Below are 23,157 nucleotides of genomic sequence, written 5' to 3'. Positions count from 1 at the left end.
TTACTATTAGTGTTACATTTTATTTAAGTGTGACAAATGAGGTATTTATGTGAGCTATGGTGGAATGCACTAAGGTGCATGATAGATAGTAATGCACCCTAGTAATTTAGTGTGTGTTAGTGCATGGTAGCATGGTGCACATGTGTAGATTTTCTACACATTTTAGGTTTCCTTATTTTAGATTTAATTGAGTAATTTATTTATAAAAAAAAAAAGAAAAGAAAAGGGAAATAAGGAGTTGGGCGTGTGACCTAGTGTGAAAGGAATAATTTCCTTAAGATGGTAAAAATAAAAAAATTGAAGACCATAATCATTTGGGGATAGGCATGATCATATTTTTACTCCTTTGTATCTTTTTGAAATAAAGAGAAATCAAAGAAAATAAGAGAGAAATGGAAACTTACCTTAATATTGTTTGGGGAGACTTTATGAGAGGATTTGTGATAAAGGGGCTAAGAAAGGAGAGAAGAGCCATTGCTCTTGTGTGTGTGTGTGTGGCTGCCGTGACCTAGAGAGAGAGAGAAAGAGAGTGGCGTGTAGAGAGAGAGAGAGAGAGAGAGGAAGAAAGAAAGAAAGGAAGAAGGAAGAAGAAAGTGAAGAGGAACCCCCTAGAGTATGTCTTCTTGTTTTCTCTTTGTTTAATCTCTTTATTTGATAATATGATATTGATTTGTGTTATGTTTTGTGTGTGTTTGGATTCTTTCCTTCTCCTCATGGTGGCTTTCCCATAAAAACCCTAGAGCTTGAACAAGGGTGTGGAGTTTGTGGTATTGATCTTTTGTGTTCTTGATTCTACAATCAAGAGAGGTAATGGTCTTTTCCTTAGCCTTATATTGTTTTTGGTGGGTTGTATATGAGGTTTTGCTAATGGTGCTAATGATTGATTTTGGGTAGGATTGATGTATAGGATTTGGATTTTTGTGAGGGCATGATTTGTGTTTAAGGGTTGTGATGTTGATTTTGCTATGCATAAAAATTGTTATAATCTATGAACACTTGTAAGGTGATTTCGGCCTAGGTACACCCAAGGGTGTTCTTGATATGTTGTGTGATTTACAATATGTTTGATCCATGTTTTAGGATCTATGATATATGGGTAAGAGAATAAGTGGTAATCTTGATATTTTGATCATGAAATCTTGTTAGATGCATGTTATATTTTGAATGATTAAATTATAAGATGCATGAAAATGATGATAGAAATATGCTAGGTTAATATAAGGCATATGTGAATATGGTGCTTATAAATTTACTATATGCTATTTTTATTGTTAATGTTTTGTTGGTTTTCATAGAATTGCAACAAATGATTTTAAAAGGATTCATGTGATTATGTTAGTAGAATCATGCATATTATAAGAGCATAATGAGATTTTAGGCATGAATGATTTTATGTAATTTTTGAGACAAAAGTTGAGTTTTACAAAGAATTAAGCTTGCTGTTTCTTTTTTCAAATAATTGGGTAAAAGTTGATAAAAAGATGAGTTGCATGCATAAATAATGTTCTTGATGAATATGTTAATTTTTATGAAATTAAAAGAGGATTTTAAGTCTCATGTTATGATATTTTACTCAATTAATATCCTACAGAATTTTTATAGAATTTTGAGAAAATATGAGTTTATAAAATTGAATATGGTGATTTTAATGATAAAAAAATGGTTGCTGGAATTTTGTAATAAAATGTGAAGTAAGCTTCACTAAAAATGAATTTGATTAATTTTTGGAATAAATTATTTTTCCTAAGTTATGGTAATATTGAAAAATGATATTTTAATGGTATGAAATGCATATTTTGATAAATAATGATTTTTCTTTATTTTGATTGAGAAAAATATTTAGACTCTATTTATTTGTGATTTTTGAATACAATAAATAGTGGCTGAAAGTTTGTTTTAAAAAGGTTAACAATTGTTATTAAATTGTCACATATGAGTTTTTACTACTTAAAAACTAAGTCTTAAATAAATTAAATCAAAATGTATTTTTCCACACTTAAAATATATTTTTCACATCATTTTTGTAACACAATAATAAAATATATTTTTCTAAAGAAACATGTTAAAATAGGTATTTTAATTAAATCCAAGCTTGTTGGTTAATTCTTGGTAAATTAATATTTATTTAATGAAAATGTCACATATTTTATTTTGAGCTAAAATAAAATAAATTTATAAAATAAAATAAAGTTTTTGAGAAATTTAATCAACTTAGAAATTTTAAGAAAAATAAAGCATGTAATATGGCCATTGATTTTCAAACAATAGAAGCAAGAAATGTAGAGTTATCGTTTTTGAAAACGTCTTTATTACGCAACGTTCCCACGTATGCATGTTACATGCAAATCAACTTTTACGTCCAAAATCATGATTATTATTCAACTATGTAATTTTTATAAAGCAATCATGTTAGTAAAATGGGTAGAACGGACATTATTCTTTTGGCGATAATTGCATGTTTTAGTGTAACTGTATTCATGAGCCCATGCACACATGAGTTGCATGGAAGGGAAAAATAGTAATTTTATGAACCTAAGAAACGTTATTTTGATTATGATATAGGCTCGTTGAAAAGATTGTGAAATTCTTAGCTTGGACCTGAGGTAAGGAAGTTAGATAGATTTTTATGATTTTATGCTATGAATGGTAAGGCTGTTATATGAATGAACTGTTATGAAATTATGAATGCCTTAATATGATGATCTGTTGAATGTGATATGTGTATGGATGTTAGATACATCAAACAGAATGCGATGTTAGATACATCAAACAGATTTCGATGTCAGATACATCGAACGAGTTACTAAGGACATTGAGACGTGACTCCTAGGGCGGACGCGCCGAGGTTATTCAAGGACCAGTGATCTCCTGTTTACCTCATAGGGTGACATGGACAACTAGCGTTCCATGCTCATCATGTATGCTGTATGAATGTGATATGATGATATGTCACATTTATGTTATGATATGTTGATATGTCACATTTATGTTATGATATGTTGATATGTCACATTTATGTTATGATATTTTGATATGTCACATTTATGTTATGATATGATGATATGTCACATTTATGTTATGATATGTTGATATGTCACATTTATGTTATGATATGTTGATATGTCACATTTATGTTATGATATGTTGATATGTCACATTTATGTTATGATATGATGAAATGTTACGATTATGTTATGATAGACCATGATGTTTTAGATGAACGCTAGTGTTTGGTTGTTTGTTGTTTTTCTTACTTGCTTATTTGCTTGTACTTCCTTACTGGGCTTTTAGCTCACCCCCTTACTTTCCTTCCAGGTAGCAAATAGGATTTCTCTATGGCACGCGTGGTGACGTGAGGAGTTCTTCATCATGGGGTGTATGGCGTGGGGCAATCCTATGGACGATAAAACGATCAACGTAGAACGCCATTTAAATTATGTTTTGTTTTAAGGGACTTTTTCCTAAATTATCAGTGGGACTCTGTTATTTAACTTAATTGGTTTTTCTTTGAACTTTGCATAAAAACCTATGTTTTATTTTAAACTTATGGCGCCAACTTGCATGATTTTAAATAAGTCCCCTTGAGACTTTAATAATGGATGGTATTCTTTTATAAGCTATGTTATGCGAATATTTTGTAAGTATTAGTCTAGGGTGTTCTTTACAAATACTCAATAGTTATATGGTTAATTAATTTATTTTAAAATCACTCTTAATTTACCTAAAAGTTCCATTTACTTTGGGTGAATTAATTCCAATGAGTCCAGAATCTCAATCTATCCAGTAGTTTGAATAAGTATATACCTTACTTAACCCTTCATATTAGTTGTGCATGGAGGCATTCAAACTAAGGAAAATCAACTAAACAAATAGCTACTGTGCACAGAAATGAAATAAGAAAGGGAACCCTTCAAACATGTTCTTCAACACTCACAAAAACCAACATAATCACAACCAAATAGAAATACAAAATGAAAAGGTGACTCTTATTTATAGACCTCCAACCAAATAGAAATAAGATAATCATATGCTGAAAAAATTCCAAGGCAGTATCCAAATATATTCATCAAAATAAGAAAATATAACAATACAAAGTCTGTCATAGAAGAAATAAGACCAACAAGCCAAAAATGCCACAAAAGATAATGACATACAGAACATGACAAATTTCCCATAGGCCCAAACAACCAAACTCTAAGGCACACTGAGGATTAACTACTCCAAATCCATGATTTAAAACACTTAGATTTAACACAAAAGAAGTAGCATGAAAGCAGAAATGAAAAATAACTGAGAAATTAAGAGAAGAAACACAACTAAAATTACTTGGTTCCAGTCACACAAAGCAATAGTACATACTCAAAAATTACAACTCGAAGATTGAGTTTTTCAACACCTTTCTCTCTGACAAAACTAGTTCTCACAAACACAAGCTCTGAGAAAATTACGCTCAATCTAAAAAATGAGAGACAAACGAGCCTATACATATGAAAGTCAGGATTTTAGAAATAATTCTAACACAAGCACACACACACACACATACATATATATATATATATACTGATAATATTCAAAATGTTTTCTTGATATTGAAATTTGAAGAAAAAAAACACAAACTATACCTCTCACAGAGATAAACAGAGGTCTTCTGTTCTTGCTCATAGCCAGCAGGAGAGATAAACAGAGGGCGAGGGACGAGAGACCCAACGACTTCAACACGGGTGTGGTCGTGGTGTGCTTCAGCTACGTGAGGGAGGCTTCAGCAAGGGTGTGGTCGTGGTTTGCTTCAACGATTTGCTTTTGGTCCGTAAATGGCAACATGAACACAATCAATATTAAAATAAACTGAAAAAAAACCATCAAAGACCATGATCGAGTGTTACATATATAATGGCAAGAAAAAAATATAAAAATTTGAGAAAATTCGGACCATTAAATGTTTGAGGTTTAGGATTTTAAACTTTCAAATACATAAATCAACACCAAAAAAAAAAAAATCAAAATTAACAGGCTCAGTTACCTTAGTTTACATATAAATCATACTTCATATATCATAAATTAAAAAAATGGGTTAAAGTTACCTTACTTCACATAATGGACAGACTCGGTTGCCCATCGCCCATGGAGGAAAGGCCTCTAGTTCGCGCTAGGGAGAAGAAAGGGTCAAAGCACTTTGGGGAGCATCTGCTTCACCCCTTATTGCGTCTTTTCATCATCGTCCCAAAGCCCTTTCCTGGGACCCTTCATCATTGATCCTTAGCATCCACATTTGAAAGAGAATGAGAGAGAGAGGTCGGTGAACGATGGTTCCAAACTAGAGAGAGTCATTGTGAGTGGGATGAACGAGAGATTGAGAGAAGGCAAGAGATTAGAGTGTGTGTTTGCTATTTTTAGAGGGAGAGAAAAAGAGACAGAGAGGGGAACGCGATTAGGGTTGATCTGTGAAGAAGAAGATACAAGAGAGAGAGAGAGAGAGAGAGAGAGAGAGAGAGAGATACTTTAGGGCTAATAGAATATTAGAGGGGGAGATGGAAAAGCTAGTGGCGGGCTTTAAAATTTACTGTAACAAGAGCGCGCCTAATTTTTCATATTTAACCATAGCGTTTTTTGAAAATTGTGATTTTTAGGTGTTATATTATGCTAAAATTCTTGTAGTGGTGGTTTGTTGGTGTTCTTCTTTTCTCATGGTGGATTTAAAAAAAAACCTAGGGCTTGAACAAGTGGTGGCTATAATTTTTGGGTTGGTCACTTTTGTGTTCTTGATTTTTACAATCAAGTGAGGTAATTAGATTTCTAACCCTTTTGTTGTTATGATTTTGGGTTGTATTGGTTAATTGATATTTTGGCTTTGATACATGAAGGGTTGGCCTAGGCGTGTGACTCTATGATTTCATGTGGTTTTGGTGTTAGGCATCATATTATTATTGGTCATGGGAAAATTGTGTTATGGTTAAACTATGAAAAAGTTTTGTTTCTATTTATATAAGATGAGATTGGGTGAAAGATAAGGGTTAGAAGTTTTACTATTTTATGTGTATTGGTTTCGGTTATGTGTATGTTTAGGTTTATGGTTGTTTGTGATTTTGAATATGAATTTATATTGGCTATGAAACTATGTTGATCTCTTGCTATATGAATTGTTTGATCTTAGGATCTTGAGTATGATGATATTGATGTTATGATATCTATGTGAAAGCATGCAAGGGTTTGGTTTTGATCCACTAAATATGATGATCTTGGTATTTTATGTATATGGGAATGAGGGTTTCGGCCTTTAGGGCATTGGTGCATGATTGTGATGTTTTTATTTTTGTATCACTTATACATGTTAGGAACATGCTAGGTTAATATGAATAAGAAAGGATTCCCTTGAATTTTTTTATAAATTGATATGTTAGTGATTTCATGAAGATTATGGATTGGGTTTTGAGAAACATCAATTAAATATGAATTTCATGATGAATTATGCTTATTGATTTTGTGAATAAATGGTGAATAAGTTTGGTGAAATAATGATATGCATGCATAGGAAATGTCTCTAATGATATGTTGTATTTGTGAAAATAAAATGGTCTTTTAATTCACACTTAACATGATATTTTTGTACAAATTATTACCTACAGATTTTTTCTTTATTTTTGAGAAAATATTGAGTTTTAAACATAAAAAATGGTGATTTTGAGAATAAAGATAGTTGCTGGAATTTTTGTAAAAAAAGTGGAGTTGTATTTTTTTTTTTATAAAAGAAATTTGGTGAGTATCTTGAAATAAATTAATACCCTAAACTATGGTAATATTAAAAGTGGTATTTTAAATATAATATGAGTGTTTATTTTAATAGTTATGATTTTTCTTTATTTTGATTTAGAAAAATGTTGAATTTAGTTCACTTGTGATTTTTAAATAAATTAAATGGTGGCTGAAAGTTTAGTTTAATGAGTTTAAAATAATGATTCGATTATCACATATGAATTTATATTACATAAAATAAAGTCTTAAAATAATTCAAGAAAAATAAACTTTTCCCACACCTAAAATTTATATTTTTCTCACATCAATTATGTAATTCTATTAATTTAAATTAAATTGTTATTTTCTAAGGAAACATGATAATTATAAGTATTTTAAATAATTTCAAGCCTTTGTTATTTGAAAATAATAAATGAGTTTATTATATATTTTTAATGGCTAAATAAAATTATTTTTATGAAATAAAAATAATGTCTTGGGAGATTTAATCAACCTAGTAATTTTAAGAAGATAAATAATGGTAAACAAAACATGCTACAAGTTTATTATTTTGAATACGATAGAAGTAAGACGCGTAAAATTATCGTTTTAAACGCCGCATTTACGCAACGTTCCCACGTATGCATGTCGCATGCAAATTCATTTTTACGTCCAAAATTATGTCTATTATGCAACCATGTAGTTTTTATAGAAAGATCATGGATGCAATATAAGTAGAACGTGCATTATTCTTTTATGACCTTATGTGTAACTATGCATACTTGTATGTTGTGAATAACTCTCACCATGTGTGCATGGCCCATGCACACACGAGTTATATGAGTGGGCAAAATAATATTTATGTGACGCTAAGGAATGTTATTTTGATTATGGTATATGTTCGTTGAAAAGTTGTCGTTTTACTTAGCTTGGACCTGAGGTAAGGAAGTTAGATAGAATTTTGCTTGTTATGCTATGAATGGTAAGATTGTTTGTATGAATGAAAATGTTATGATGCTTTGCGCTATGAATTATGAAATGCGTTGATATGATGATATGTTTGGATTGTATGTTGTATGCTATGAATGGATGTTAGCGTGATAAACGCAACACATCAAAAAAAAGGGTTGCTAAGGATACGAAGACGTAACCCAAGTTACTAAGGATATGAAGACGTAACTCCAAGGGCAGACGCGCCGAGGTTATTCAAGGACCAGAGATCCTGTTTACCTCAAAGGGTGACATGGACAAGTTAGCGGGCCATGTTCACAAGGAAATGTTTATGATGATGTTATGATGTTTTGTTATGTTATGATGATGTTATGATGTTTTGTTATGTTAAGATGATGTTATGAGGTTTTGTTATGTTATGATGTTTATGATATAATGGTGATGTCATGTTGACATGAATATGTTTATGTTTATGATATTGATGCCATTTTGACGATGATGCTATGATGTATAAAGATGAATGAAGGTTGTTGACGCCGCTTTTCGTCAACAGATAAAAGAAGAGAGCACGCAAACAATTAAAGACAATGGCTAAAACAAACAAACGAATCAGACACGCGGTTTTTACGTGGTTCAGCAGTTAAATCTGCCTAGTCCACGAGTCTCTGTTATTAATCTCAAGATTATCTCTGAACAATCCTTTAGCATGAATTCTCCAGAGTTTTCTCTCAAGAATCAGAAATTCGATCCTTTACAATGGTGCATGCCTTCTCTATTTATAGAGAAGGATGCAGAATACTATCCCACATATCTTGGGTAGTTACTCTTTTGTGAATAAAATAAATGGCTTTAAATGCCTATAATCAGATATAAAAGGAAATGTCCCTGAAGACCAGGAAACGCATAACTGACCAAATAATATCCCACGATTCTTGGGGATTTACATTAACAAATGAGGATCATATCCCATATCTACAACACTTGTAGATATTCAAGGTAGTCATTGCGTATCTCCAAGGCTTCACGTCATTGTGCGAGCCGCTGACACTTCCCGAGCTTACATTTCTTTCGAGATGGCATATCGAGCTCGAGATCCCTGCTCCGAAGTTACTTCTGAAGATGAGGGGCTCACAGAGCTATCCTTCGAGATCGAGATCATTTCGAGGTCACCATATTCGAGATCTGTACCATACTTTGCAGGCTCCGATTTACAATCGTAGAGCATACCCTTAACCCTCACGAGACCATTTAATGCGAACTCAGCTTTCGAGGTCATATTTGCTACGGCTCGAAATCTGGGTATAACATTTTGCCCCCTCAAAAGTATTTGTTCGAATCCTAAGAGAAGGAGACTTTTGAACTACTCTTTTCGGGAACCATACTGTCACTCTCTTAAAAATGGACACGTGCCAGATGGGTATTGCTCACTTTAGGTACTTGAGTACCTTGGGAACATGCCCACGATCGTTCATCTGACAGCTTTTCGGCGCTATCTCATCATCGACTCCCCTCCATTCGATCTGATGAGGATTTCAATCAACGTTCCTGATTAATTCAGTTTTCCCACCTATTTATGCAAGACTCCCTCTTCGTCTTCTTCACATTTTCTCATCACAGACCAGAAAAAAGAAACACTCCCTAAACCTCTTACCACAGTTCATGCTCATTGCATGTTTTCCAGGCCGAAGAAACAAAAGAATCCTGGTTTGTACGACTCAGTGAGTTCTTTCCTGCAACCTCTTCTCCACTCGACGATTTCGCTGCACTCCCCATTACTGTGTAAGTACGCCATTTTTGTTGTTCCTTTTATATTGTGCTGGCTGTGTATGTTAGTTCACGTTATTAGCATGATGCGATATGAGGGTTTGAACCGATAGGTTTTTAGGCTTTCTGGATTTTCACTCTGGAAGTTCGTCTCTGGTTTATATTCGGATTCAATCGTTTGAATGTGGTTTCAACTTTCTGGGTTTTGAAGATTTTAGGCTATGATTCTTGTACACCAAGTTTTCGGGTAAAAACCCTTATTCTTGACAATTACACGAAACCCGAAAAAGCCCTTTCCTGGCTAACCGCCACCTTTCTTTCCCTTGAACTTCGGGATTTTCAAAAAATCATCCACGTTCTTTTTCTTCCCTGTGGAACACGCGCTCGGGTCTTAATATTTAGTTTCTTGCCCTTAGTTATCCGAGCTTATCTTATCGAGTTCGTGATCCTTGCATGCATGGCCCTCACCATTTTTTCTTTCTCGTTAGATGTCACAGAATCTGGAAAGACGGTGGGGGTCATTACGAGCAATCCCTTACGAGCCCAAATCTCCGAGCCCGGAATCGGTCTTTGTCCGGAACCAGTGTCGGATTAAAGAGTACGAGATCGCACGCGAGCAAGAAGACATCCGAGCCCACTATCGCCGCCAGATTGACGAGGTCATCGAAAAGAAGAGAAGGGTCCTTCGGGAAGCCATCTATCCGGAGCCGAACCCCGGACCTAGGCCAGTTCCCCTTGACCCCGCGTTAAAAGTCACGGTAGCATACTATCCGGGGGAACTTCAGTTTTCCTTAATGGCGGAGCCTTCGTCTTCGCAGCCTAGGAGGGAGATGTTTGAAGCCGAGTTCTACCAGAGCTCGGTTACCACCTCCGACCAGATAACTGACATCCTGGCCCTTCATGGCCTTAGCTCGTTGGACACACTGAACTGCCGAGCTCCGACAAGACATGAACGGAGCTGCTTCGCTCCTGGGGGCCGTGATTCCAGTGTGAAGTACGCGGCCTGGAGCCAGGAACACCTAAAGGCAGGAGCTTTGCTGCCCCTGAAGTCCTTTTTCAGAGATTTCACCGATTTCGTTGGGTTGGCTCCATTCCAACTCAACACCAACTCATACAGGGTGCTGTCTGCCCTGAGGTCCTTATTCCACGAGCTGGGGTGGATAGGACCTTCACCCCAAGAGATTTTATACCTCTTTTGTTTAAAGAGTAATCCCTCCCGAGCTCGGGGAGGAGATGGTTTTTACTACCTTTCGAGCTATCCCAAAGAGACAAAAATCTTTGAAGACCTTCCGAACCGTCTCGACATCGTTCGTTTAGGCGAATTTGTAAGTATTCTCGTTATTTTCTATTTTTGAGCTCGAATCTTTAGTCCTTGTATCCATGTTTAGTTGAAGTGTATCTCGCCTTTCAGCTAACTTTCAGCGTCCCACCCCCGACGAGACAATGAAGGAGCACAGAGGGAGCCTGCTCCGACTCCCTTATGGCAGGAGGTCTCTTTCATTTCTGTTACATGAGGACAAGCTTCGAGCTTGTGGCTTGTTGGGACAGGGCCAGTCAACCTCTGACTGGTCCAGTAAAAAATACGAACGCTGGGAGGAAGTGCCTCTGCCTACAGGCATCCTTCCTCCGAGGAGGAAAAGGAAAGCACCTCTCCCAATTCGCTCGAGAAGTCCGCGGTCAGGGAACGAGGCAAATGATGAAGCCTCGGGTTCAGACTCCGATGGAGGTAAAACCCTTCCCACTTCACGAATGTGGTCTCCCACTTTATTAAAACACAGGCCCAATAGACTAGTCTCGTGCCCACAGGATAGATATCACTTCTATATATGGAGTTGGGTATATGACTGTGTCCATAGGTTTGATAGTGGGCTCGGGAAATACGACACTATGTATACCACAGACGAGATGTGGAATGGGATAGCTGTGCAGTATGGGACCAATGACTATAGGGACCTTTCGAGGTTATCACCAACTTATAGGGAAGGCCCTCCCCCCGCCTCTTCTGAAGATGGGGGAATTTCATGGTCCCCAAGCTCGATCTCGGGGGAAAGTTCCAGTTAGGTTTCTTCTTTCACCACTCTATATAGTGTTGGAGTAACTTGTATTTCTTTCACTGACTCACTGTGATGACTTGTGCAGGCAACATGGACTCCGACCTCGACGCCCTCATCGACAATGCGGGTGCCAAGAGGAGCAAGCGCCCCAGGGCAAGGGGACTGACAACCAGTCAGCCTGGGAAAAGCTCCAAGAGATCCAGGAAAACGCCTCCTCCTCCCCCGCCGGCTTCGAGCTCTGCTGCTGCGTCGACTGGCCAGACTAACGTCCCCACGACGATACCGCCCTCGCAGGCCGTCGTCCCTGGGGTGGCGCCGGCCTCGCAGACTGATATCGCTGCCGTGGTTGAATCCCAACCTCCTGTGGCGGGTCAAATGCCTTCTACCCAGCTCGTCAAAAGACCTTCTGCTTCCCGAGCCCAGAAGCTAACTGTTTCCACCCATATGGATTCGTATGTGGTGGACAATGCTGCCGGTCCTCACGGGTCTACGCTGATCTCGGATGTAATGTCCCGGATTGGCCAGAGCTACGGAAATTTTGAGGCTCCTCAGTGGCAGTGTCTAACTGGCACTCGGGACCGCACTGTCCTGTACGAGAAGAGTATCGAGCACACTGCCGCGGTAAGTATCCTATATATTCCTTTTGCTTACATTCATGTTGTCCCGAGGCTAATGATGGTTTCTTCCTTTTTTCAGGCTCTTGCTTTCACTGCCCAGCTTAATTACGAGTTGAACAACGAGGTCCATACGAGCAGGACCCTCGCCCAAGAGGAGAGGGACCTCCACCTTAAAGCGAATGACGACCTGAAGGCAGTGAATAATAAGCTCGAGGCAGTGGTTAAGGAGCGTGAGGAAATGGCCAAGGAGCTCGGAAAGCTGAAAAACGAACTCGAGGAGCAGAAGAAAGACAACATCCAGCTTCGGGAGACCAATAAGAAGCTCGAGGAAGACAAGGCCATCACCCTCGACCTCATGGAGGATATCAAAACCCGCCTTACTGCTGAGTTCAAAGAAAAGAAGGAAACGGCGGTCGATTCAGCCATGTACCGGATGTGGGCCTATAACGAAGAACTGGACACCAGTTTTTTGGGTCCCCTCGAGGCGTCCTTCCTCGAACGATGGAATGCCCGGCTCGAGAAGGAAGAGGCTGACCAGCTCGAGAAGGATAAAGCTACTCCGAGTACTATTTCGGAGGGAGTTCAGGAGGATAGTCATGCTATTCGTCCTGAGGGGTCCGGTGCCACTGATGCTGAGAAGGCCAAGGAGACTCCTCTTCTTTGAATCTGACCTCGGGGAGATCAGTTTTCGGGGCTGCGTCCCATTATTTCTGTAATTATTTCAACTTGTGCCCACGGGGCTGATACAATTTCCTTTATTATTCTTTTATGTACTTACATTTCTTGGTTCGAAATATTTTGCATATTTTTATAATTGATGGACCGGTTATGTTCATTTATGCATACAAACATAGTTTGGATTTAGGCTCGAAATTCGATGCATTCATGCATAGTTTATTCGATTTATCCGTTTCCAACCTCGTTATTTATCAAGGTCGGACATTACTGTAACCATGAACTGAAAAGTACTTATATGGCATGTAATATGAATGATTTGGTTAATCTTTTTAGTCACTTTTCCTCATCCTTAGTATCTTAGCTCCGAGGTTATGAGTTCGAAACTATTTTAAGATGTTCCAGCCTCAATCTCGACATATTTTGTGACGGGTTTAGGCTCCCATTCATCATTGATCGATAATTTGGCTGGTTTGTTCCAAACCTGTTGTGCTTGCACATCTGGTTAATTCCAAACGTTTTTTGTTTTTGGTAGCTCGGTAATGTCCGAACTATCTAAGCCCGCGTACTTGGTTATTTCCAAACACTTAATGTTTTTTATAATTCGGTTAAGTCCGAACTATCTATGCTCGCTCGGTTAAGTCCGAACTATCTAAACTCGCGTATTTGGTTATATCCAAATACTTTTTTGTTTTTGATAACTCGGTTAAGTCCGAACTATCTTAGCTCGCGTATTTGGTTGTATCCAAATACTTTTTGTATTGTATTTTTTTTTTAAAGCTAGAGGTATGTATACCAATGTTGCCCCCTTAATATCCTATGAGTGTGACCATAGGTTATTAAATTAAGAGAGATTGCAAAAATAAAAATAAGTTACATGTGAAACAAAGTAGACCCTTTATTTGAAATTCAAAAACAAATTAAGTACAGAAAATCATGGTTACGGGCGACACTTCCTACACTATTGATAATATGGTCTAAGGTGTTCGCCATTCCATGCTCGTGGTATGAGGTTCCCATCTAATCTCGCAAGTTTGTATACGCCAGGGCGGATGACTGATTCTATCTGGTATGGTCCTTCCCAGTTTGGCCCGAGTACTCCTGCTGCTGGATCTCGGGTTGCTAAGAATACTCGTCTCAAAATCAGGTCTCCTACTCCGAACTTTCGACTTCGGACCCTTTTATTGAAATATCTTGTTGTTCGTTGCTGGTAAGCAGCATTTCTCAGCTGAGCCTCCTCCCTTTTTTCTTCGATCAAGTCTAGGGTTTCTTCGAGCTGAGTATGATTGGAACTTTGGTCGTAAATCTGAGTTCGAATTGTCGGAATTTCGACCTCAATGGGCAACATTGCCTCGCAGCCGTATGCTAGAGAAAATGGGGTATGCCCAGTTGATGTCCGAGCTGTAGTTCTATATCCCCAAAGGACTTGGGGTAATTCCTCAGGCCATCGTCCCTTTGCTTCTTCCAACTTTTTCTTCAAGGAACTCTTGAGAGTTTTATTAACGGCTTCGACCTGACCGTTCGCCTGAGGGTGAGCCACTGACGAAAAGCTCTTTATTATACCGTTCTTGTTACAAAAGTTGGAAAATAAGTCGCAATCAAACTGGGTTCCGTTGTCAGACACAATCTTTCTTGGCACTCCATATCGGCATACGATGTTCTTTACCACGAAATCCAGGATCTTCTTCGAAGTTATGGTCGCCAATGGTTCAGCCTCCGTCCATTTTGTGAAGTAATCAACCGCGACCACAGCATACTTTACTCCTCCTTTGCCAGTTGGGAGTGAGCCTATGAGGTCGATGCCCCATACCGCAAAAGGCCATGGGGACGTCAACATGGTTAGTTCGGAAGGCGGAGCTCGGGGTATCGTGGCGAATCTCTGGCACTTGTCGCATTTTTTCACGAACTCGAAAGAATCCGTCTTAATGGTTGGCCAGAAATATCCTTGGCGTATAACTTTCTTGGATAGGCTGTGCCCCCCGGTATGATCTCCGCAAAACCCCTCATGAACTTCTCTAATAATCTTCTTTGCCTCGGGGGGAGTCACGCATCTGAGCAATGGCATGGAATACCCTCTTCTGTATAGCCTTCCATCCAGGATGGTGTAACGAGGAAGTTGATACATTAGTTTCCGAGCCTGACTTCGATCTTTGGGAAGAATTCCATTTTCGAGGTATTCAACGATCGGGCTCATCCAGGTCGGTTCTGTCTCGATCATGAACACATCTTCCTTGTCTGACTCAGTAATGCTGGGTGCTGACAGATGTTCTATGGGTACAACATTCAGCTCCTCATTTTCAGTGGAAGTGGCGAGCCGAGCTAAGGCATCTGCATTTGAGTTTTGTTCTCGGGGAACTTGTTCGATTGCATAAAACTCAAAAAACTCCAATGCGTACTTTGCCTTCTCCAGATAAGCTGCCATTTTTGTGCCACGAGCCTGATATTCTCCCAAGATTTGATTAACTACGAGCTGGGAGTCGCTGTAGCAATGTATAGCTCTGGCCTTGAGTTCCTTTGCTATTCGTAGTCCCGCCAGTAAAGCCTCGTACTCAGCTTCATTATTAGATGCTTTAAAGCCGAATCTTAATGCAGAGTGAAATTTGCTCCCTGCAGGGGTGATCAGAATAACTCCTGCCCCCGCTCCATTTTCATTTGACGACCCGTCGACGTAAAGTTTCCACAGCTCGTGGGCCGTGGTTGTTACTTCGTCGTCGGCTGTACCGGTGCACTCTACTATAAAATCTGCCAACGCTTGTGCCTTAATGGTTGTTCTCGGATGGTAGGTGATCTCGAATTTTCCGAGCTCAACAACCCACTTAAGGAGTTGACCAGATGCCTCTGGTTTGGACAAGACTTGCCTTAATGGTTGATCTGTCAGTACATGGATAGGATGTGCCTGAAAGTAAGGGCGGAGCTTTCGAGATGAGTGGATCAGACTGAAGGCAAGTTTCTCCATCAGTGGATACCTTGACTCTGCCCCCAGTAATCTTTTACTGATGTAGTAGACGGGTTTCTGTATTCTCTCTTCCTCTCGGACGAGCACCGCGCTTATCGCGTGTTCAGTTGTTGAGAGATATAAGAACAGTACTTCTCCCGTCTCAGGTTTCGATAGGACAGGTGGTTCGGCTAAGTGCCTTTTTAGCTCTTGAAAGGCTAGCTCGCACTCGTCTGTCCATTCGAACTTTTTACTTCCTTTCAATAAGTTGAAGAACGGGAGACCGCGGTCCGTTGACTTCGAAATGAACCTGCCCAGAGCTGCCATCCTGCCAGTCAAGCTTTGAACATCTTTATGCTTCCGAGGTGACGGCATATCAATCAGGGCCTTTATTTTATCGGGATTAGCCTCGATTCCACGAGAGTTGACAATGAAACCCAGAAATTTCCCTGAAGACACCCCAAAAGTGCACTTCTGAGGATTCAACTTCATGTTGTACTTTCTGAGCACGCCAAAGCACTCTTCGAGGTCATCAACATGGTTCTTGTTAAGTTGAGACTTTACGAGCATGTCGTCAACATAAACTTCCATGTTGTTCCCTATTTGCTCTGAGAACATCATGTTTACGAGCCGCTGGTACGTTGCTCCGGCATTCTTGAGTCCGAATGGCATGACATTGTAGCAGTAGAGCCCTTTATCCGTAATGAAGCTTGTATGCTCTTGGTCGGGGGCATGCATGGGAATCTGGTTATATCCAGAATAGGCATCCATGAATGACATCAGACCATGCCCCGCCGTGGCATCCACGAGCTGATCAATTCTCGGTAGGGGAAAACAGTCTTTCGGGCAGGCCTTGTTGAGGTCTGAGTAGTCAATGCACGTCCTCCATGTCCCATTGGGTTTCGGGACCAATACTGGATTGGCCACCCAATCAGGGTAAAAAGCGTCCCTTATAAAATTATTTGCTTTCAGCCTGTCCACCTCCTCCTTTAGTGCTTTCTTTCTGTCTTCATCCAGCTGCCTTCGCTTTTGCTGCTTCGGAGGAAAGCTTTTGTCTATATTCAATGCGTGGCTCGCTATATTAGGGCTTATTCCCACCATGTCAGAGTGGGACCACGCGAAGTCATCCTGGTTTTTCTTCAGAAAGCAAATTAATTGCTATTTTGATTCGTCTAGGAGGTGTTTCCCGACCTTCACCTTTTTCGAGGGACTAGACTCATCGAGCTGAACCTCTTCGAGCTCCTCCAAAGGTTGGAGGTCAATCTTCTCTTCGATCCTTGGATCGATCTCCTCGTCAATTTTTAGAACTGTCCCGTCTTTATACTGTATGACAACAAGTGCTTGCGCGCTTGTTTGTTTCTTTCCCCTTAAGGAAATGCTGTAGCACTCCCTTCCTGCCAGTTGATCTCCTTTCAATGTTCCGACCCCGCTTGGGGTTGGGAACTTAAGGGCTAGATGCCTTACAGATGAAACTGCCCCCAGCCCGACCAGGGCGGGTCTCCCGAGCAATACATTGTAGGCAGATGGTAACTCTACTACCACGAACTCCATCATCTTGGTCACCGAGACTGGATAGTCTCCCAAGGTCACAGGGAGTTCAATGGACCCCATACAAGCAGTTCCTTCTCCAGAAAAGCCGTACAAAGTGGTTGCACAAGCCCTCAGGTCGCGAAGGGAGAGCCCCATTTTCTCTAGGGTTGCTTTATAAAGAATGTTAACTGAGCTCCCATTGTCTATGAGAACTCGGCGCACTCTTTTGTTGGCAAGATGTAGGGTGATGACGAGTGGATCATGATGAGGGAACTGGACGTGAGAGGCATCCTCCTCGGTGAAGGTTATAGGCTGAGTCTCAACCCTTTGGCTTTTTGGTGCCCTTGGTTCGGGTTCATATGGAGACCCGTCCCCTGTTTTCAGCTCATTCACATATCGTTTTTGAGCATTTCTGCCCCCTCCTGCGAGATGAGGACCTCCCGAGATGGTTATTACGTCCTCTCCATCTATCGGTGGAGGCCTATCCTCATCCCGAGATCGGGAGTTATTATTCTGTGTCGCCGGAAGTGCGGCTACTCTCTGGCTGGCAGTAGTCTGTCCAGTATTCTGGTTTTTGACATACTGCCGGAAATAACCTCTCGAGATCAATCCTTCGATCTCGTCCTTCAGCTGTCGGCACTCATCAGTTGTGTGGCCGGTGTCCCTATGAAATCGACAATACTTGCTGGAGTCCCTCTTGGACTTTTGATTCCTCATAGGATCCGGTCGCCTGAAGGGGACCTGGTTTTCATTAGCCAGGTATATGTTTTCCCGGGACTCGTTGAGCTCGGTATGCACTTTATATACGGAGAAATATCTTTCTCCTTTTTTCTTCTTTCCTCCATCAGCCTCGGGATTATTTCCCTCGCTTTTTTTTCTCTTGGAAGGATTCTCCGAGGCAGGCTGTGTAACTAGAGGATCAACCGAGGTTGAGGCGGAGTTAATGTTTATCGTTGTAGTTTCGGTCTGCGAGGTCGCTTTGAGTGTTGACCTCGCTTCCTCTACATTAACAAATTTCTGCGCCCGTCTGTTAAACTCGGTTATCGACCTCACCGGTTTCCCTTGTATGTCATCCCAAAGTGCACTCCCGGGTAAAACACCAGCTCGGATGGCCATCAAGTGCCCGCTGTCATCCACGTCACGAGCTCGGGCGACCTCTAGATTAAATCTTGTCAGGTAGCTCTTTAGTGTTTCGCCTGGTTGTTGTCGGACGTTAGTCAAAGTGGATGCTTCGGGTCTGACTCCCACCATAGCCCGGAACTGTTTCTTGAAGTCTCTAGACAATTGATCCCACGAAGTTATAGAATGTCTCTTGTACTTCTCGAACCAACTCTTGGCAGGCCCGGCCAATGATGTTGGAAACAACATACATCTGAGCTCGTAACCTACGTTACTAGCTCTCATAATAGTGTTGAATGTACTCAGATGGCTGCATGGGTCGGTTTTTCCCTCAAACGCTGGGACATGAGGAATCCGGAACCCTTGGGGGAACTGAGTGCTAGAAATATTGGGAGCAAACGGCTCGAGCTCCTCATCAGAGTCCTCATATCGACCGTTTCCTCGCTCATTCTTCAAAAGCCTAAAGGCTTTTTCGAGCTGATCGATCCTTTCTTGTACTGGGTCCTTAGGCGGTGTTTGGAATTGATAGTCATTAATCGCGATCCCAGGCTCGCGTCTCCGTGAGGGATCTCTACGCCCATTCAGATGATTCCTAAGATCCGGGTTTGTCTGATCTCCCTTTCCCCTGCTCTGATTCAGGTGATTGCGCAGGTCGGGATGGCTCTTGTGATTCCCAGTATTTTTACGACCCCGGTCGTGTTTACTGACAGACCTTGTTTCTCCGGACTCATCGCTAGTGAAACTCATCGATCGGTCATTTCGTGGTGGATCCTTTCTACGTCGCCTCGTCACTGCAGTACGAGATCGGGACGTCTGACTTCTCTCGGATGGCGCGCCTTTCCGCCCCTGTAACGTCTCCCCGTTTCCTTGTCTCTCCCCTGTACGCCCTTGATCCTGATCTCGACCAGGTTGAGCGTTCCTGCGGGGAGGTGAAGGATATCTTACGGGAGACGGAGGAAACCGTATAGGTGACGGTGGTTGCCGTCCTTGCCTCGGCCTGGAAGGTCCAGAATTTGCCCGAGATGGGCCGGTTGCGTTTGGTGCGCTACCAGGAACCTGAGTCCGAGCCTCGACAGGAGCTTGGTTGTTCTCAGTTCCTGTAGGCACTTCCACGGGTGGATTAGGCGGGACCCGAGCTCGGGTACTCCTCTGAGGCCTAGAAGGAGCAGATGGCTCTGTTGGTGCTGGAGGCTGAGCTGGCCTCCTTGTGTTAGCATTTTTTCGTGGACGTCCACGGGGCTTCTGGGGAGGAACGTGCACGTCCCTTGGAGGAGGGGCTCGGTCTTCGCGCGGAGGTGGGGGCTGAGCCACCTGCGTCTCCGCGGCTATCCTAGTCAACTCCTCGTTACGTTTGTTGGCATCTGCCAGCAGTTGTTTCAGCTGCCGATTCTCCAATTCTACAATAGGGACATAACGCTCAGGGTTATAGTACATGTCCTCATCCCTTGGTTGTGGAGGTGGTCCCCGGGAATCAGAGGACCCACTCCTTTCATCAGCGTCCGGGTTCTCCATTGGCTGTTTTCCAGGACGCCTTGGGTAAGTTTCTTCAGGAGTGTTCTGATTGTTTGTAGCCATGAATCTCTCAGGGATGGATGCTTGAGGCTCTCAATGAAAGCACCAAACTGTTGACGCCGCTTTTCGTCAACAGATAAAAGAAGAGAGCACGCAAACAATTAAAGACAATGGCTAAAACAAACAAACGAATCAGACACGCGGTTTTTACGTGGTTCAGCAGTTAAATCTGCCTAGTCCACGAGTCTCTGTTATTAATCTCAAGATTATCTCTGAACAATCCTTTAGCATGAATTCTCCAGAGTTTTCTCTCAAGAATCAGAAATTCGATCCTTTACAATGGTGCATGCCTTCTCTATTTATAGAGAAGGATGCAGAATACTATCCCACATATCTTGGGTAGTTACTCTTTTGTGAATAAAATAAATGGCTTTAAATGCCTATAATCAGATATAAAAGGAAATGTCCCTGAAGACCAGGAAACGCATAACTGACCAAATAATATCCCACGATTCTTGGGGATTTACATTAACAAATGAGGATCATATCCCATATCTACAACACTTGTAGATATTCAAGGTAGTCATTGCGTATCTCCAAGGCTTCACGTCATTGTGCGAGCCGCTGACACTTCCCGAGCTTACATTTCTTTCGAGATGGCATATCGAGCTCGAGATCCCTGCTCCGGAGTTACTTCTGAAGATGAGGGGCTCACAGAGCTATCCTTCGAGATCGAGATCATTTCGAGGTCACCATATTCGAGATCTGTACCATACTTTGTAGGCTCCGATTTACAATCGTAGAGCATACCCTTAACCCTCACGAGACCATTTAATGCGAACTCAGCTTTCGAGGTCATATTTGCTACGGCTCGAAATCTGGGTATAACAAAGGTGTTTGTGATTTGTTGTATCTTACTTGTCTGTTGTTTGTACTTCCTTATTGGGCTTATAGCTCACCCTGTTACTTTCCCTTCCAGGTAGCAAATATGTTTTCTTTATGGCATGCGTGGTGATGTGGGGAGTTCTGTCGTCCTAGTGTGTATGGCGTGGGGGCATCCTATGGACGAGAAAATAATCAATTTAAAGCACCATTTTCTTTTAATAATGTTATGTTTAATGGGACTTTTTAAAACTTATCAGTGGGATTTGAACGTTTTGATTGTTTTAGAACTTTGCATGAAAACTGATATTTTATTTTAAACTATTGGGCCCAACTTGCATGTTTTAAGCAAGACCCCACTGAAATCTTTATAATAAGTGGCTTTATCTTATAAACCAAAAGAATATGTGAATGTTTTCAAAGCACTAGACTAGGGCGTTTTACATCTTTGAAGGAGGCTTGGGAATGGGGATCGGGACATCCTCCCACCTCGCATATTTATGAGTCCCATAATCATCAGTAGACTCGCCCTCACCAAGAAGATCACACAAGCAGAGCTTATCTTCGTGAAGAAGGTAGAGGAGATACCTTCTTTTGTATGGAAGCCCCATGATCGTTTTTCTGTGATCCACCATGTCTTTGGTGGGCTTCGGGCAATCAAAGTTGGTTGCACAAACAATTAGGATGAATATTCGAGCTAAAAAAATGAAAATATTGAAGTTGGAAAACACGAGATAAAAACTTATGGATTCTTTCAAAAGAGTAGAACTTTGATGGATCTAGTCTGTTAGTCCAAAAGAACTGTGTCTTAAAATTCGGAGGATGATTCGGTATATCCTCGAACAATCTTCTTTCTTTGGGGTAGCTTGACAAGTAATAGGATCCATCCCCACCTTGAGCTCGAGTAGGGTTGCTTTTAAGGCAAAAGAGATATAAGATCTCATAAGCCGACGGTCCCTCCCATGACATTTTGTGGTATAGTGACCTCAATGTTGCTAGTTCTTGATATGAGTTGGACTGGAGTTAAAAAAGGCCATTCCGATCCAATCAGTAAAATTTCTGAAGTAAACCTTCAAAGGGAGGAGTGCTCCAGCTTGCATATGCTTGCGACTCCAAGCTCAGAGCTTGTACTTTCTCTCCTGGTTGTCTTCACCCGAAGCAAAGCAGCCCTTTTCCTCAGAATAGAGAGGTTAGCACACAAGCTTGGTAGTTAGCCTCAAGTCGTGGCGAGACAAGATGTTTGAAACCTTCCTCATAGAAGTAACGGTGCTTTTTATAATGTTCAGCCTCGAAAATAGGCTCGGAGTATCTAGATGGTATCCACAAGAAGTGAATAGTTAATTTCCAATTTGGGCTATCCCAATTTTTTAGGAAAATGGACAGTTACCCAAAAAGGGGTTAGTATTGAATTTTTTTCGTTAAAACCCTATTCCTAAAAGCCTATTTCTTGTTCTACAAGATACTTGTGTTTAACCTGCTTAAAACTTAGAAAAGATACCATTTTTAACCATATTTACCCTATACAAACTTATTTCCATCCCTAATTATCTCAGAGAAGCATACCAAAATACCCAATTTCCCCATAAATCCCCAAGAATAGAATCATGAATGCCTAAAAAAACATGCATAACAAAGAGAAATCAGAGACTTACACGTTGGAAGTTAATGAGGAAACTAGAGTATCGACTGGTAATATTTGTGCAAGGAAATCCTTGGGAACTCATTTTTTAATGGAGATAGAGTGGGAAATTGAGGGATTTCAGATATATCTTTCTTTTTCTTCGAAGAGAACATGCAAGGAAGCTTAAACGCTATGGTTGGTTTTAGAAAAAAGAGTGAAATTGATGAGGAATGAGAGAAAAGGGGGTTAAATAGGCTTAAAATGGAAGTTTCTGAGTGAATCTAGGCCCTTCAAATAAAATTAAACTGTGATCCAAAGGACCACATTCAATCTCGAAGAGTGGCGGCAAAAATATGGCAAGTGAAAGGACATGGGTAGAAATGAGTACTTGACTACTCTTAACTTCCACTCCTCTGATGACACGTGTGCATACTCGAGTGTGGTAGGTGGGCACGTTTCCCAAAAGAGAAGTTCAAAAATTTCCTTCTCACGGAGCTCGAGATGACACTTTTGAGGGGGAAAAATGTTACGCCCAAATTTTGAAGATATGAAAAGCATCCTCGAAATGTAGGCTCGCAGTTGTGAAGATTAAATATGTAAAGGTATGACTACTTACGCTAATAGGCAATCACGTTAAGGCGCCACATCATTCGTACCCGATCCTGTAAGGAGAACTCGAAGGCAAAGGCTTCTTTTGAAAAGTAGTCTCAGAAGCCTGGAAGTTTACGTTGGAGTCACGTTGAGCTTGATACATGAAGTAGGCTTGAA

The 23,157-nt window shown here is 40.7% G+C and overlaps 1 long non-coding RNA gene across 1 annotated transcript; it reads left to right on the top strand.

Annotated features, from left to right (window-relative positions):
- The first annotated feature begins 734 nt into the window (after positions 1–734).
- LOC133821160 (uncharacterized) lies at positions 735–3,496 on the top strand. Its single transcript, XR_009887348.1, has 3 exons — positions 735–807; positions 2,563–2,603; positions 3,316–3,496. It is a non-coding gene; the product is annotated as an uncharacterized LOC133821160 (long non-coding RNA).
- The last annotated feature ends 19,661 nt before the right edge of the window (positions 3,497–23,157 follow it).

The sequence above is a fragment of the Humulus lupulus genome, chromosome 3 (genome assembly GCF_963169125.1).
Source record: "Humulus lupulus chromosome 3, drHumLupu1.1, whole genome shotgun sequence".
NCBI classification, from domain to species: domain Eukaryota; kingdom Viridiplantae; phylum Streptophyta; class Magnoliopsida; order Rosales; family Cannabaceae; genus Humulus; species Humulus lupulus.
The sequence above is the reverse complement of the archived record's forward strand: the minus strand, read 5'-3'. Positions and strand labels throughout refer to the sequence as shown.